This window comes from Hyaena hyaena, unplaced genomic scaffold, assembly GCF_003009895.1.
Source record: "Hyaena hyaena isolate Hyena2069 unplaced genomic scaffold, ASM300989v1 scaffold_498, whole genome shotgun sequence".
Taxonomy (NCBI): domain Eukaryota; kingdom Metazoa; phylum Chordata; class Mammalia; order Carnivora; family Hyaenidae; genus Hyaena; species Hyaena hyaena.
In genome coordinates, this window is record NW_024081131.1 from 619,371 (window position 1) to 634,890 (window position 15,520).

The 15,520-nt window shown below is 38.7% G+C and overlaps 1 long non-coding RNA gene across 1 annotated transcript in view; it reads left to right on the forward strand.

The window, feature by feature from the left end:
* LOC120247054 overlaps positions 1-15,520 on the forward strand; it is a 117,410-nt gene that overhangs the window by 54,289 nt on the left and 47,601 nt on the right. The gene's annotated exons all lie outside the window — the stretch shown is intronic.

Here is a 15,520-nt window from a genome sequence, read left to right on the forward strand (position 1 = left end):
TTTAATGCAATCCCTATCAAAATACCAACAGCATTTTTCACAGAACTGGAACAAATAATCCTAAAATTTGTTTGGAACCACAAAAGACCCTGAACAGCCAAAGCAATCTTGAAAAAGAACAAAACTAAAGATATCACATTCCCAGATTTCAAAATATACTACAAAGCTGTAGTAATCAAAACAGTATGTTACTGACACAGAGACTATTGCAAAAATGGTGGAATAGGAGGATCCCGGACTCACTTTGCTTCATGGGTACACCTAGATAACACCTACATTAGTAAAAATAACCCAGAAGATGACCTGGAGACTGGCAGCACAAACTCTCCACAGCCAAACATAGACAAGAGGTCACATGGAAGAGGGTAAGAATGGTGGAGACGCATCTGAGCACTAAATGAACTCGTGGGGCATTCCATGGGAAGGAGGGAGCCATGGGCATAGAGAGGGTGGAGAAACAAATCCTCACACCAGGGGAGCCCATTCCGGGAAGAGAAATCACAATAACATTTGGCTTCAAAATCCAGCAGGGCTGAATTTCTTGAGTTCTTACAACTAGCAGAACTTAAAGCCTGGAATTTTAAAAATCAGCAGCTCAGTTCTCAGAGAGCCAGGAGAGTAGGAAGAAGCTGGGTCCTTGCCCTTAAAGAGACAGGAGATACAGAGTAGAACCAATAGTTTGAAAAATGCCTAGGGCGTAGGGAGAGAGTTGTGTACTCATCTCAGAGGGTGTCCAGGGGGAGCAGAGATTGGTGGGGGACTCCACCAGGAACCAGGGAGCTGGCAAATGCCACTTTCCTACCCCCCCACACACCTAGATACCCAGCTACTTGTGGGAACTAGTGCCAAGACTTGCCACCCAACTTGCTTGCAATGCAGGTTGCCACCCCCCCACCCCCCCAGCTCCCACATTGTGCTTTTGTGGATCTGTCCCTCCAGACTGGACTGGTTCAGTCCTGGTGCTGTAGGGCACCTCCCACAGGGGACTACCAGCCCGCAAACCTTGCTAACCCTGCTTCTCTGGCCCCGGTGCATGTTGTGAATCCACCCCTTCCTATACGCTCTTGGCCAGATCCCGTTAATGCAGTACCACAATCCTGGCACTGTGCAAGCAGCCCAGACAAGGGCTAGCACCACTCCAAAGTGAGTCCTGCCCCAGGGAGAGGGGGAGATAACCACACACACCAGTCTGACTGTGGCCCCAGCAGTGGGCTGGAGGCAGACAGCTGGTCTGACTGTAGGCCCTGCCCACCAATAAAAGCTTCTCAGCTTTTATTGTCTCACCCCTGAGACAGTGGGAAAGTGCCCTGCGGTTTGGCACTACTTCATCTCTAGCAAATGCCTGGTCTGACTCAACTAAAGCCCACTGTAGCCCCAGACTAGCCCACTAACACAGGGACCAGACCCTGCCCACAGCAGACAAAGAGAACCATTGCATATAGCTAGACTGAAAGAAAGCTCAGCCCACAACAGTAACACACATAGGAGATACCCCTGAGGTGCCATTTTCTGGTGAAAAGGACACATTGCACTGTGCTGCACTACAGGACCTGTTCTTCACAAAGCCACTACTTTCAAGAGCAGGAGATATAGCTAACTTTCCCAACACGAAGAAACAGTCACAGCAATAGACAAAATGAGGAGACAGAGGAATATGTCCCAAAAGAAAGAATAGAACAAAATCATAGCAAGAGACCTAAGCAAAATGGAAATAAGTAATATGCCTGAAAAAGAATTTAAAGTGATGGCCATAAAGATACTCAGTAGACTGGAGAAAAGAATGGAGGACCTCAAATAGACCCTCAAAAAAGAGAAAACATAACAAAGAACCAATTAGAGATGATGAGTTCAATAAATGAAATTAAATATAGACTACCTTGGGGGCACCTGAGTGGCTCAGTCGGTTAAGCATCTGACTTTTAAGCATTTCAGTGGTTCATGAGTTCAAGCCCTGCATTGGGCTCTCTGCTGTCAGCACAGAACCAGCTTTGGATCCTCTATCTCCCTCTGTCTCTCCCTCTCCCCCCTTGCATGCTCTCTCTTTCTCTATCAAAAATAAACATTAAAAAAAAAATAGACCACCTGGAATAAATAGTATACAAGAGGAAGCCAAAGAATGGCTAAGTGACTGGGAGGACAGAGTAATGGAAAGTAATCAAGCTGAGCAGGTAAGAGGAAAAAAGTATGCAGAATGAGAATAGACACCATCAAGCATAATAAGAGTCGTATTATAGGATCCCAAAAGGAGAAGAGAGAAAAAAGGGGGGCAGATTTATTTGGAGAAATTATAGCTGAAAACTTTCTGAATCTGGAGAAAGAAACAGAAATCCAGATCCCAGAGACACAGAAAATCCCCAACAAAACCAACCCAGAGAGATCCACACCAAGATACACAGTAAATGAATAGCAAAAAGTAGTGATAAAGAGAGAATTTTAAAAGCAGTAAGAGAAAAGGAAAGCAGTTACATACCAGGGAAACACCATAAAGCTATCAGTGGATTTTTCAGCAGATACTTTACAGGCCAGATGGGAGGGGAGCAGGATATATACAAAGTACTAAAAGGAAAAAATATTCAGGCTAGAATATTCTATCCATCAAGACTATCATTCAGAATAGGAGAGACAGAGTTTCCCAGACAAACAAAAGTTAAAAGAATTCCTGACTACTAAACCAGGAGCAAAACTAGCCACTTCCCCATCACACATGCTGCCATTGGCCTTCCCAAAACCACAGTCCAGCTGCCCTTAAGCCTGAGTCAGTGTGGACTGCTGCCTGCTCATGACAGGTCAACACGGCTTCACCCCAGATCAACAGGGACACAAACTTAAGACTCTCCCCCTCAAATTACATACCCTGTACTCAAATTTGTGTATAACATTGGGTATAATTATAACAATGAAGCAACTTAAATGGTGATGCTAATTCTGTGGAATATATAATGGACAAAAAGAGTGTGCTGGGCTCAAAACATCTTCAACAAGAACATCAAAGAACAATATATTCCAGTTACTAAAAGAAACAACTGCTGTCACCCCCCTCCCCAAAACAAACAAAAAAAAAGTATGGTAAGGCATACGAAAATAGACATAAACTCAATAGAACAGTATAGAGATCTCAGATAAACCCATGATTATATGGTCAATTAAACTCTGACAAAGTAAGAAAGACTCTGCAATGGGAAAGACAGTCTCTTAAACAAATGGTGTTGGGAAAACTGGACACTTACATGCAGAAGAATGAAACTGGACCACGTTCTTTTACCATACATAAATTCAAAATGGATTAAAGTCTTAAATGTGTGACCTGAAACCATCAAAATCCTAGAAGAGAGCACAGGCAGTAATTTCTGACATCATCTGTAGTAACATTTTTCTGGATGTCTCCTAAGGCAAGGGAAACAAAAGCAAAAGTAAACTATTGGGACTACATCAAAATGAAAATGTTCTGCACGGCGAAGGAAACAATCAGCAAAACAAGACAGTCTACTGAATAGAAGATATTTGCGAATGACATATTCAGTAAAGAGTCAGTATCCAAAACATAATTTATACAACTTAACACCAACCCCTCCCAAATAATCCAACTAAAAAATGGGCAGAAGACATGAACAGACATTTCTTCAAAGAAGACATCCGGGTGGTCAACAGATATGTGAAAAGATGCTCAACATCTCTCATCATCAGGGAAATCAAAACTCAAAACCACAATGAGTTGTCACCTTACACCTGTCAGAATGGCTAAAATCAAATACAAAAAAAATGTTGGTGAGGATGTAGAGAAAAATGCACTATTGGTGGGAGTGCAAACTGGTGCAGCCACTCTGAAAAACAGTATAGAGTTTCCTCAAAATAATAAAAATAGATTTACCATACGATCCAGTAATTCCACTACTGGCTATTTACCCAAAGAATAGGAAAACACTAATTTGAAAAGATATATGCACCCCTGTGTTTATTGCAGCATTATTTACAATAGCTGAATTATGGAAGCAGCCTGTGTCCATTGATAGATGAATGGATAAGGAAGATGTGGTATACAATGGAATATTACTCAGTTATAAAAAAGAATGACATCTTTCTATTTGTAGCAACATGGATGGTTCTAGAGAATATAATTCTAAGTGAAATAAGTCAGACAGAGAAAGACAAATACCATATGATTTCACTTACATGTGTAATTTAAGAAACAAAAGGAAACAAAGAGGCAAACACAAAGATCTGAACTATAGATAACAAAGAGATGGTTATCAGAGGATATGTGGAGTGGGGAATGGGAGAAATAGGTGAGGGGGATTAAGAGTACACTTACTGTGATGAGTACCGAGTAATGTATAGAAATGCTGAATCACTATATCATATTCCTGAAACTAACATAACACTGTAGGCTAACTACACTGGAATTAAACTTTGAAAATTCCAGTTCTATGATAAATAAGCTTAGAGATATGTTGTACAATATTGTGCCTATTCAGTGTTGTTACCATGATAAAATAAAAAGGGAGAGAGATGTTAGAATGAAGCTAAGAGATTTGATAGTATTCAGTGGCAGAATGTATGCAGAGGGTGAACATCCTACTTTTCTATTCCTGTGTAACACTTGGCCACAGACTTAGCAGTTTTAAACAGTGATCATTTTTTTAATGTTTTTTAAATTTATTTCTGAGAGAGAGAGACAGCGTGAGCAGGGGAGGGTCAAAGAGAGGGGGAGACACAGAATCCAAAACAGGCTCCAGGCTCTGAGCTAGCTGTCAGCACAGAGCCTGATGCGGGGCTCGAACCCACAAACTGTGAGATCATGACCTGAGCTGAAGTCGGAGGCTTTAACTGGCTGAGCCACCCAGGTGCCCCAATGATCATTTTTTTTTTAAAATGTCACCTTCCAGCTTTACAAGGGCTCAGCCCCCATAGTATTTTCTTTTTTTAGGAATATTAAAGCTGCTGGTGAAAAAGAAACGTTACGAAAAGGAGCTGATCTTTAGGGACTATGGGGATGAAAGAAGTACACTTTATAAAAATATTTTGTTCATCTCAGCTATGTGAAATTTCTAAAGAACATTCTCTAACTCTTGATAGGTTATAAAATGTATCCAGAAAGGAGGGTCTTGATTTTTATTCTCTAATTCCTGAGAGAATCTGGCTCCATATTTTCATTACAATTGGTATTTCTACCTCATGGCAGGAAATGGCAGTCTCCTTGCTTATTTCCTTGCCACCCAAATATCTCTGTATGGAAAGTTACAAGGGTAACTTTCCTTCTTCCTGAAGAAACTGTCCGTAAGTCTAAAATTCCAACTACCCAAGATAGCACTTCCAGAGACTACCAGGTGGTCTTCTATTGAACAGTTAAATAAGTTTTCACTGTTTCTCCTACCTTTCCACAAATTTTTGAGCTGCCAGGCATTGTGGTGGGGGAGAGATGCCCATGGTAATCAAACCTTTCTGCATTCATCTTATAGAGCCTGGGATACAGGGGCAGACAAACTTAAGGGCAGATAAATACTATATATGACTAGTGTTCTAGAGATACGCGTGGGGTGTCAGAGAGCTCCAAGGATGGAAATGAAGGTCAAAATCCAGCCAGTGAGTGGATCATAAAATACTCTTTATCCCACGATTCGGTTGTGTTGTGATGTGTTGTGTTGTGTTGTGTTGTAGATAGATGCCTGGAAGTCTTTGTGAGTATGTGTGGTTTCCTATTCTTTTAGAATTTGCCCCACTTTTTACAGCTTTATTGAGGTAAAAATATTAAATTAATATTTAAAGTGTAATGTGATCAACTTTGACAAATGTATCTACGTGTGAAATTATTACCCTAAAAAATAATGAACACACCCATTAGCCCCAAAAGTTTCCTCACACCTCTTATACTACCTCTCTTCCTTTCCATCTCCTTCCCCAAACTCTGGTAATCACTGATCTACTGTCATTATAAATTACCTGGAACTTTCAAAAAATGGAACCATACACGATGTTCTCTTTTCTTGTCTAGCTCTGTTCATTCAGCATAACGGTGTTAAGGTTCTTCCATATTGTTACATGTTTCATTAGTGTACTTTTTAAATTCTGGAGTTCTGTTCCCTCATATGGATATATTAGAATTTGTTTATCCTTTTGCGCATTGATAGACAATTAGGTTGTTTCCAGTTTGTGACTATTACAAATAATACTGATGTGGACATTTGTGTATAAGTCTTTATGTGAACATACGATTTTATTTGCCTTTTGGTGAATATCTAGAAGTGGAATGATAAAAGTACATTTAACTTAAGAAACTGCAAAATTGTTTTCTAAAGTGGCTTACCATTCTTCCTTCCCTTCAGCACTGTTCCAGGTACTTCACACCTGTGCCGTAACATGGCATGGTCAGTCTTTTCAATTTTAGCCGTCCTGCTGGCTGCATAGAAACTGCGGTTCCTTTCAGTTTGCATTTCCCTGTTGACTCATGATGTTAAGCATCTCTTATATACTTATTGGCTATTTGTTGATTTTCTTTTGTGAAGTGTCCACATTTTTTGCCCATTTTTAAAATGATTGAGTTGGAAGACATTGCAAGGATTTAAGCAAGAGAGTATCCTAATCAAATTTATGATTTAGAAAAATCACAGCAGGGACAAACTGCATAAAAGGGGCCAATGCGGGGGGGATTGGAATAGGTCCAGCAAAGTGTGTAAAAATACTTGGCAGTGGGTTAAGAAAAGACATCTCTGAGATAGAACTGACAGGTGCTAGTGACCATTTTTACCTATGAGGGTCAATCAAGGAAATCTGATTCAGCTAGAATTTAAGAGGAAAAGCACCACCACCACCAAATGCCTATAGCACTCACAATGCACCAAGCATAGTTCTGAGCGTTATTACAAATATTAACTCAGGATTGATCCTCATAACAATCCTAATGAGGTTGGCATTATTATTATCCTTTACAGAGGAGGAAACCAAGGCAGAGAGTGAAAAGGTGTTACACCTGTAACATATAAACAAAAAAATCACAATAAGTTTGATTAAATGTATAGAAGACAACATGAATTAAAGGATAGTAAAACATGGTTTGGGAACCAGGCATCTTGGAGTTTAAATGCTGTATCTACCATATACTGGCTTCATGACCTTGAGCAAGTTTCTTAGACTCTGCGCATCTCTCTTATTTGTAAAACAAGGGTACTGTTTTTGTTTAGACTGTTGTGGGCTGTAAATGAGGTGGCTTGTTAAAAGTTCCTAGAACAGGGACACCTGGGTGGCTCAGGCAGTTCAGTATCTGACTCCTGATTTCAGCTGATCTCACAGTTGGTGAGATTGAGCCCCGCATAGGGCTCTGCATTGACAGCAGGGAGCCTGCTTGGGATTCTCTGTCTCCCACCCGCCCCCCACCCCCGCTCTGCTCCTCTCCCCCCTCATGTGTGCATTCTCTTTTTCTCTCTCTCAAAATAAATAAACTTTTTTTAAAAAGTTCTTAGAACAAAATAGGTGCCCCGTGAATGTTAGTGCTCATCCTTCGTTCTGTTAGGCAGAGCCATAGGGTGCGTGAGATGTCAAGGAAAGCCTGCAGAAAAGGATGCGGTGGTGCCTTGGTGAAGGCATAGGAGGAATAAGGGAAAGAAGTGGGAGAATGTGTGTGAACCCTGATGTCATAATAGATCGGGATTCCAAACTGGGCACAGGTTAATGCCACACATCTCCAGGAAGGGCAAAAGGGTGAAATCTGCCTTCCTTCATGCACTAGCTCTAGATGCACTTCTTACCAAACAAAGCACTTTTACAATATACTGTAACCAACTCTGAGATGTGCTATTTGTGAGGCATGTATTCACCTTTTAAAAATTGAACTATAAAGGTAGAATGTGCTAAACAAAAAATAATTCGAATAATCCAGAAAAGGATGTACTAGAAAGCAAGAACTCTCCCATAGCTGCACCTTCCCTAGGTGCACTGCCAGTACTAGTTGGTTTGGACCTTTCTGTATCATTTTATGTATATGCATTTTATGTGCATGTATAAATATGTATGTATTTATATGCAAGAAAGTAGCACTCTTCAGGTCAATATATATACACTATTTAATAGTACATTATAATAAAATAATACCAAAAAACCTCCTCATATATTTAAAGAGTGGCATAATAATTAAAAGAATATTATACCGTTGTTTATCATTCTCTTACTGATGACAGTAGGGTTGATTATAATTTTTTCTATCATAAATTTTACTTACATTCTACTAAATTAACCTTCCAGTATAAATATTAACATGCAAATGAAACTGTTAGGTCTAAGGACATGTGTATTTTATTTTATTTTCATGTTTATTTATTTTTAAAGTTTCTTGTCAAGTTGGTTTCCATATAACACCCAGTGCTCATCCCCACAAGTGCCCTCCTCCAAGCCCATCACCTCCCTTCCCCTCTCCCCCATACCCATCAGTCCTCAGTTCTCAACATTCAAGAGTCTCTCATGGTTTGCCTCCCTCCCTATTTCCCCCCTTCTTCTCCCCCACGGTCCTCCGTTAAGTTTCTCCCAATCCTCCTATACGTGCAAACATATGGTAGCTAGGACGTGTATTTTAAATTTTGATGGAACTGTAAAATTATCCTCCAAAAAATGTTTTAGCAATTTGGAGCCCATAATAGCTAATATCTATTGAACATTTAACAGTTGCAAACCCTACATGAAGGGCTTTATGTAGAGCATTGCAACAAACTCTTTTGGGTCCATCCTCTTATTATTACTTCCATCTTATAAATAAAGAAATGAAGGCCCAGGAAGGATAAGTAAATGGAATGAAGTAACGTAGGTAAGAAGTAGGATAGCAGTGATTTAAACCCAAATCTTTATCATTTAGTATTGTCTGTAAATTGTGCTCATTATCTTACTGGTCACTGTTGGTTTTATTCATGCCTTTTTCATAAATTCATTTTCATGGCTAGAGTTCATCTTTCAGTCTTTCTTCCTGGAAGAATATAGGGTTGGTAAATATGTCTCAGTTCCTGTATATCTAAATGAGTTTGTTTGATTCTCACTCTTGAATGATAATCTGGGTGGTTATAGAATTTTTGGCTTATACTCTCCCACAGCACATAATAGTCCTTTGTCATATGATATCCTGTTGCACATGAGACGTTTGGTGCCCAACAGATTCCTTTTCCCTCCCTCCTACCTCTCCTCCTCCTCCTCGTTCCTCTCCCTCTCCCCCTCCTCCCTCTTCCTATCTTCCTCCTCCTCCTCCTCCTCCTCCTCCTCCTTCTTCTTCTTCTTCTCCTCTCTCTCTCTCTCTCTCTCTGTGATTCTTTCTCTATTGATAAGGTTTAAAAATCTACAAAATAAATATCTGGATCTTTAAATCTGAAGACCTATCTTTAATTTGGGGAAGCATTTGTTTCATGTCTTAATGTAATTTTCTCCTAATGGGAGATCCTACTAGGTAGATAGATACTGGCTGCCTTGGATCTGTTTTCCATGTCTCAACATTTTTTTTCTCAATTTGCATCCCAGTCCTTTTAAAATTATGTTCTAGGAGAATCTATTGGCTTGATTTTTTAACTTAATGTTAAGGTCTGCAGTAATGTCTGTCTTTTTATTCGATCCTATTAGATATTTTTTGAAAATACTTCTAACGTTAAAGATATTTTCTTCTTCAGCAGCCTGTTTATAGCTGCGCTATCTGCAAGGATATTAGGGTATGCTCGGTTATATATAAATCATATCAAAATATAGTATTAACACAGGATGAGCATTAAAGCAAAAAGAGTGTAGAATAGGTGGGATATGAATGGCTCTGCATCCAATAAGCAACCCTACCATACCCAGTGGTCCCTTTCTATAGGACGAAATTTGTATTATCCCTTTTTCGCTCCCGACATGAAATCCACAGACAGTGTAACCTGCAGAATTAAGAAGAAACCCCATTGTAAGGTAAAGGAGAAAGGAAAGGGAAGCAATTGAGAACAGAATATGCATTTTGATATGTGCACACTCAAGTGGCCCTTCTCTAAAAATGGCAGTAGTCCAGTGCACACAGGCACTGCATGTACCATGTGAAACACAGGTGTCACGAGTGGTATTGCCATTAGTGACATGAGGTTCCAGAATGGTGAAAAACTCGTACTGTGTTCTGAAAAAAATGAAGTCCAATCTTCCTTTGATTTACATGATAGTGCATTCCTGGAGAATTCAGTGTATATTACAACCTAGCCAAAACACCACTCATGTCATCTTTTCCCAAGTGGCTTGAGCCAGTGCTTATTTTTATTTTTTTCCCCCCTCAGAAAAGCTTTTAAGGCAAATTTCCCGGAGCTCAGTTTTAGTCATACTTCACAGACTGATAGCTTCATTATTTTCTGAATAATCTGCATTTTCATTTTCATTGCCTCACTGATTGGAATACTTAAAACTTGTTTACAAAATTTTTCTAGGTGTTTTTTTTTTCCCCTTTGGTTTCTATTTATCATTCATTTTCAGTTCCAATGGACAGTGGTGATAAAATGGAATTTGAAGTATTTAAGTATTTTGGAATTTAATGAGGTTTTCTTTGTGGCTTACTTTAGGGTTGGGTTTCTTAAATGCTCAGTGGGGTGCTTGAAGAGAAGGTGTGATTTCAGTTTGCAGGACAAAGCATTCTTTCCAAGGCTATGAGATCAACCTGAGAAATTAAGATAATCGGCCCTTCTACACTACTTTTCTTCACAGTTTAAGAGAAATGTTTTAAAAATAACTGAATAATGTGGTTTTGTTGATTACATTTCTTTTGTGGCATGCACCATTGATTACCATAGGAGAATGTTTTGACTCAAGTAATAAATATAGAATTCAATTTTGATATTATTATTATTGTCTCCTTTGCTTTCTTTCTGTTTGCATCTGCCTGGCTTATTGTTGCCAGTCCTTTTACTTGTGATCTATAGCTTCTCTTTAACATTTACAGTAGTTATATTGTTCTGTAACTATAGTTATTCAGATATATTCCTATTTAGATATTTTCTGTGTTATATACTAATAATTACAGTGCCTAGGGCAGAGTAAAGGCTTAACAGATAGAATCTTTGATATTACTGTTACTTAATCAAGTTAAATAAATATTATTTTGTTTAAAAAGGTAGATTCACATGCATGATAAATCTGTAAATCAAAAACATTAGAACAACTTTCTACAAACTTCAATTTTAAGGTTAAAATTTAATCCATATAATGGGGAAAAAAAAGTAGAACCCAAGAAAAATAAAACTTAAATATAGTCTCTGGCTCTGGCCCACCTTATACGTTCCAGAGATTTCTTTTTTTAGATTAAAAATGTTTATTTATTTTGTGTGTGTGTGTGTGTGTGTGTGTGTGTGTGTTTGAGAGAGAGAGAGAGAGAGAGCAGGAGAGAGGCAGAGAGAGGGGAAGAGAATCCTGATGTGGGGCTTGAACCCATGAACCATGAGATCATGACCTGAGCTGAAGTCAGACACTCAACTGACTAAGCCACCCAGATGCCCCCCAATTTTTTTTTTAATTCAAGTATAGAGGAAGCACTGTTATAATACCATTGACTATATTCTTTGTGCTGTGCCTTTCATCTCCGTGACCTACTCATTTCATAACTGGAAGCTTGTATCTCCCACACCCTCCCCTTTGGCAACCATCAGTTTGTTTCATGTATTTATGGTCTATTATAGCTTTTTGCTTATTTATTCATGTTTTTTTTAAGATTCCATGTAAGTGAAATCATATGGTATTTGTCTTTGACTTATTTCACTTAGCGTAATACCTTCTAGGTCCATCTGTGTTGTCAAAAGTGACAAAATCTCATTTTTTTTAATGGTTGAATGTGTGTGTATACGGTATCACCTTTATCCATTCAAGTATTGATGGACACTTTGGTTGCTTCCATACCTTGGCTCTTGTAAATAATTCAATAAACATAGGAGTTTATATATATATACATACACACATATATATATATACACACACATATATATGTATATATGTATGTATGTATATTAACATATGTATCTATATATAAAAACATATGTATATATCTATATAAACATATATTTTTTCAAACCAGTGTTTTCATTTTCACTGGGTAAATATCCAGTAGTGGAATTACTGGATCATATGACATTTCTATTTTTAATTTTTTGAGGAAACTCTATACTATTTTCCGCCATGGCTGCACCAATTTAGATTCCCACCAATTGTGCATAAGGGTTTCTTTTTTTCTCCACATCCTCACCAACACTTGATACTTCTTATCTTTTTGATTCTGGCCATTCTTACAGATGTAAGGTGATATTGTGGTTTTGATTTCTTATTTCTCTGATGATTATTGATGATGAGCATTTTTTCATGTATCTGTTGGCTATCTGTAAGTCTTCTTCAGGAAAATGTCTATTCAGGTCCTCTGCCCATTTTTTATTGGATCGTTGTGATTTTTTTCTTTTTTGGTGTTTAGTTGTCTAAGTTATTTATACATTTTAGATATTAACCCCTTGTCAGATGTATCATTTGGAAATATCTTCTCCCATTTAGTAGGTTGCCTTTTTGTTTTATTGATGGTTTCCTTTGCTGCACAAAAGTTTTTTATTTTGGTAGAGTCCCAATAGTTTATTTTTGCTTTTGTTTCCTTTGCCTGAAGAGACATATCTAGATAAGTGTTAAAACCAATGTCAAATTACTGCCTATGTTTCCTTTTAGGAGCTTTATTATTTCATATCTAACATTTAGGTATTTAATTCAGTTTGAGGGTTTTTTTTGGTGTGTGTATAGTGTTAGAAAGTGATTCAGTTTCAATCTTCGGCATATAGCTGTCCAATTTTCCCAGCACCATTTGTTGACGAGACTGTCTTTTCCCCATTGGATATTCTTGCCTCCTTTGTTGTAGATTAATTGGCCATATAAGTGGGAGTATATTTCTGGGCTCTCAAGTTTGTTCCATAAAATCATTTGTTCCTAGTCCTGTAATTTATGCTATTAGTATTTTGATAGGGATTGCACTGAATCTGTAGTTTGTTTTGAATAGTGTGGACATTAAAAAAATATTCTTTTCATTTGTTTGTGTCATCTTTAATTTCTTTCGTCAGTGTTTTATAGTTTTCCAAGTACAGGTCACTCACTCCTTGGCTAAGTTTATATTGAAGTATTTAATTCTTTTTGGTGTAATTGTAAGTGGAGTTTTCTTAATATCTCTTTCTGCTACTTTGTGATTAGTGTTAAGAAACACAGGTGATTTCTGTGTATTAATTTTGTGTCCTGCATCTTTGTTGAATTCATTTATTATTTCTATTAGTGTTTTGGTGGGGTGCTTAGGGTGTTCCATGTATAGTATTATGTTATCTGCAAATAGTGACAGTTTTACTTTTTCCTCACCAATTTGGATGCCTTTTATTTCTTTTCGTTGTAGCTAGTCCTTGTTGAATAAAAGTGATGAGAGTGGGGGCGGATGGGTGGCTCAGTCGGTTAAGCATCTGACTTGATTTCAGCTCAGGTAATGATTTCACAGTTCAGAGCCTGCTTGGGATTTCCTCTTCTCTCTCTTTCTCTCCGTCTCCCTCCCTCTCTCTCCCTTCCCTCCCTCCCTCCCCCGCTCTCTCTCTCAAAATAAACATTTTTTCATTTTTTTAAAGTAGTGAGAACAGACATCCTTCTATTATTCCTAAACTTAGGGAAAAGCACTTAGTTCTTCACCATTAACTATGACGTTGGCTGTAGGTTTTTCATATATGGCCTTAGTCACTTGAGGTATGTTCCCTCTAAACCCACTTCACTGACAGTTGTTAACATGAATGGATACTGAATTGTGTCAGATGCTGCTGGAGGCCGGCTCCAGCATGTCCAGGGGTCCCTGAAGGATGGAAGGTGTCGGCGAAAGAGTGAGAGAGCCCCGGAGATTCTTTCTGATCACCAGGCAGGCATCTCTGCTCTGACCCGGGCTCAACTTTATTTTAAGTGTTTTTGAGACGGCACAGAAGTGGCATTTGCCTTAGACAATGATTTCTGACAACAAACTTCTTTGATATGTAAGAATTTCCCAGAACATAAATTTGTAGAAGACTCGTACATAACCTTTATCAATAGCGATTGCGGTAGGGGATTTAGATGCTTATCTTATGGGGAAGGGAGGCATCTTTAGCATACAAGACAATGGTTTTAGCATAAGAGGGTGAAGTTACTTCTCTGTGAGCAGGGGTCAAAAACAGGTCTTTCAGGAGATACCTTTGCTCTCATAATCACAAAAGGAAGAAGTTCCTCAATAGGTTCCTTCACAGGGAGTAGTCAGCATATACAAGGCCAGAAAATGCTCCAGGCAGAAACAAATGGGTGGGGGTAGATATTTCCCCTTAACTCTAAATTAGGCTCTTTGCCTCAGGGCCAGACTCAAGCCCCCTTTATTATGTAAGTCTTGGATATGCAAGACCCTTAGGAAGAGCCTTTTGACAATCACCTTTGGAAAGGCAAGGACATGCCTTTCCTTATGATCTATCTGTGTGGGGAATATCGGTCTGATCTGGAATATTGTGAGACCTGGTAAATACCAGCAGCCTCATTTGCAACATGAGCCAGTAGTAGCAGGAGATCCCAGTTTCCTTGCTGTGACTGCCATCCAGAGAGGCTGGTGCGGCTCCTGGCAAGATGCTTTTCTACATCTATTGAGATGATCATATGATTTTTATGGTTCCAGAGTGCTTTCAAGTTCAATCTATGTGTCACTCCAGGGCGTGTGACAGCTACACAGAATAACAGCCTTTGGTAAGTGGAAGTGAATAGTGGGAGTCTCCTGAGTTACTCATGGATGCTGTTTTCCATTAGGAGTTATTTCAGCACTAGGTAAATAGCCCAATAGTGACTTAAACCATTAGAACATTTCCATTTCTTTCAGCCTTATTAAAATATAATTGACATATAACATTGCATCAGTTTAAGGTGAACAGTGTGATAATTTAATACATGTATATATTATGAGACCACAATAAGGTTAGTTAACACTTCTATCACCTCATATAATTACCTTCTTTTGTGTGTTTGGTGATAAAATATACTCCTAGCAACAATCAAGTACAGAATACACTATTGTTAACTCTAGCTGCTATGTTGTATACTACACTCGATTCCTGGAATTTATTCATCTTATAACTGGAAGTTTGTACCCTTGACCAGCATCTCCCTGTTTATTTCTCCACCCTCTAGCCCCTGGCAACTACCGTCTGCTTTCTGAGTTTGCCTGTTTTAGATTCCATATATAAATGAGAACATACAGTTTTTGGCTTTTTCTTATTCCACTTAGTGAAAGGCCCTCAAAGTCCACCCATGTTGTTGGAAAAGGCAGGATTTCTAGCTGGGTGATTTGAGTGTCTGTGCTTCCATTCTCTTCATCTGCTGAGCCACTTGTTTCCGTGTCTTGCTTGTTCTGAGTATGGCTGCACCGAACATGGGAGCGCAGCTCTCTCTCGGAGACAGTGATTCCTTTCCGATAAATACCTAGAAGTGGGATTGCTGGATCACATGGTAGTTCTGTTTTTAATTTTTTGAGGAACCTCCATGCCAGATT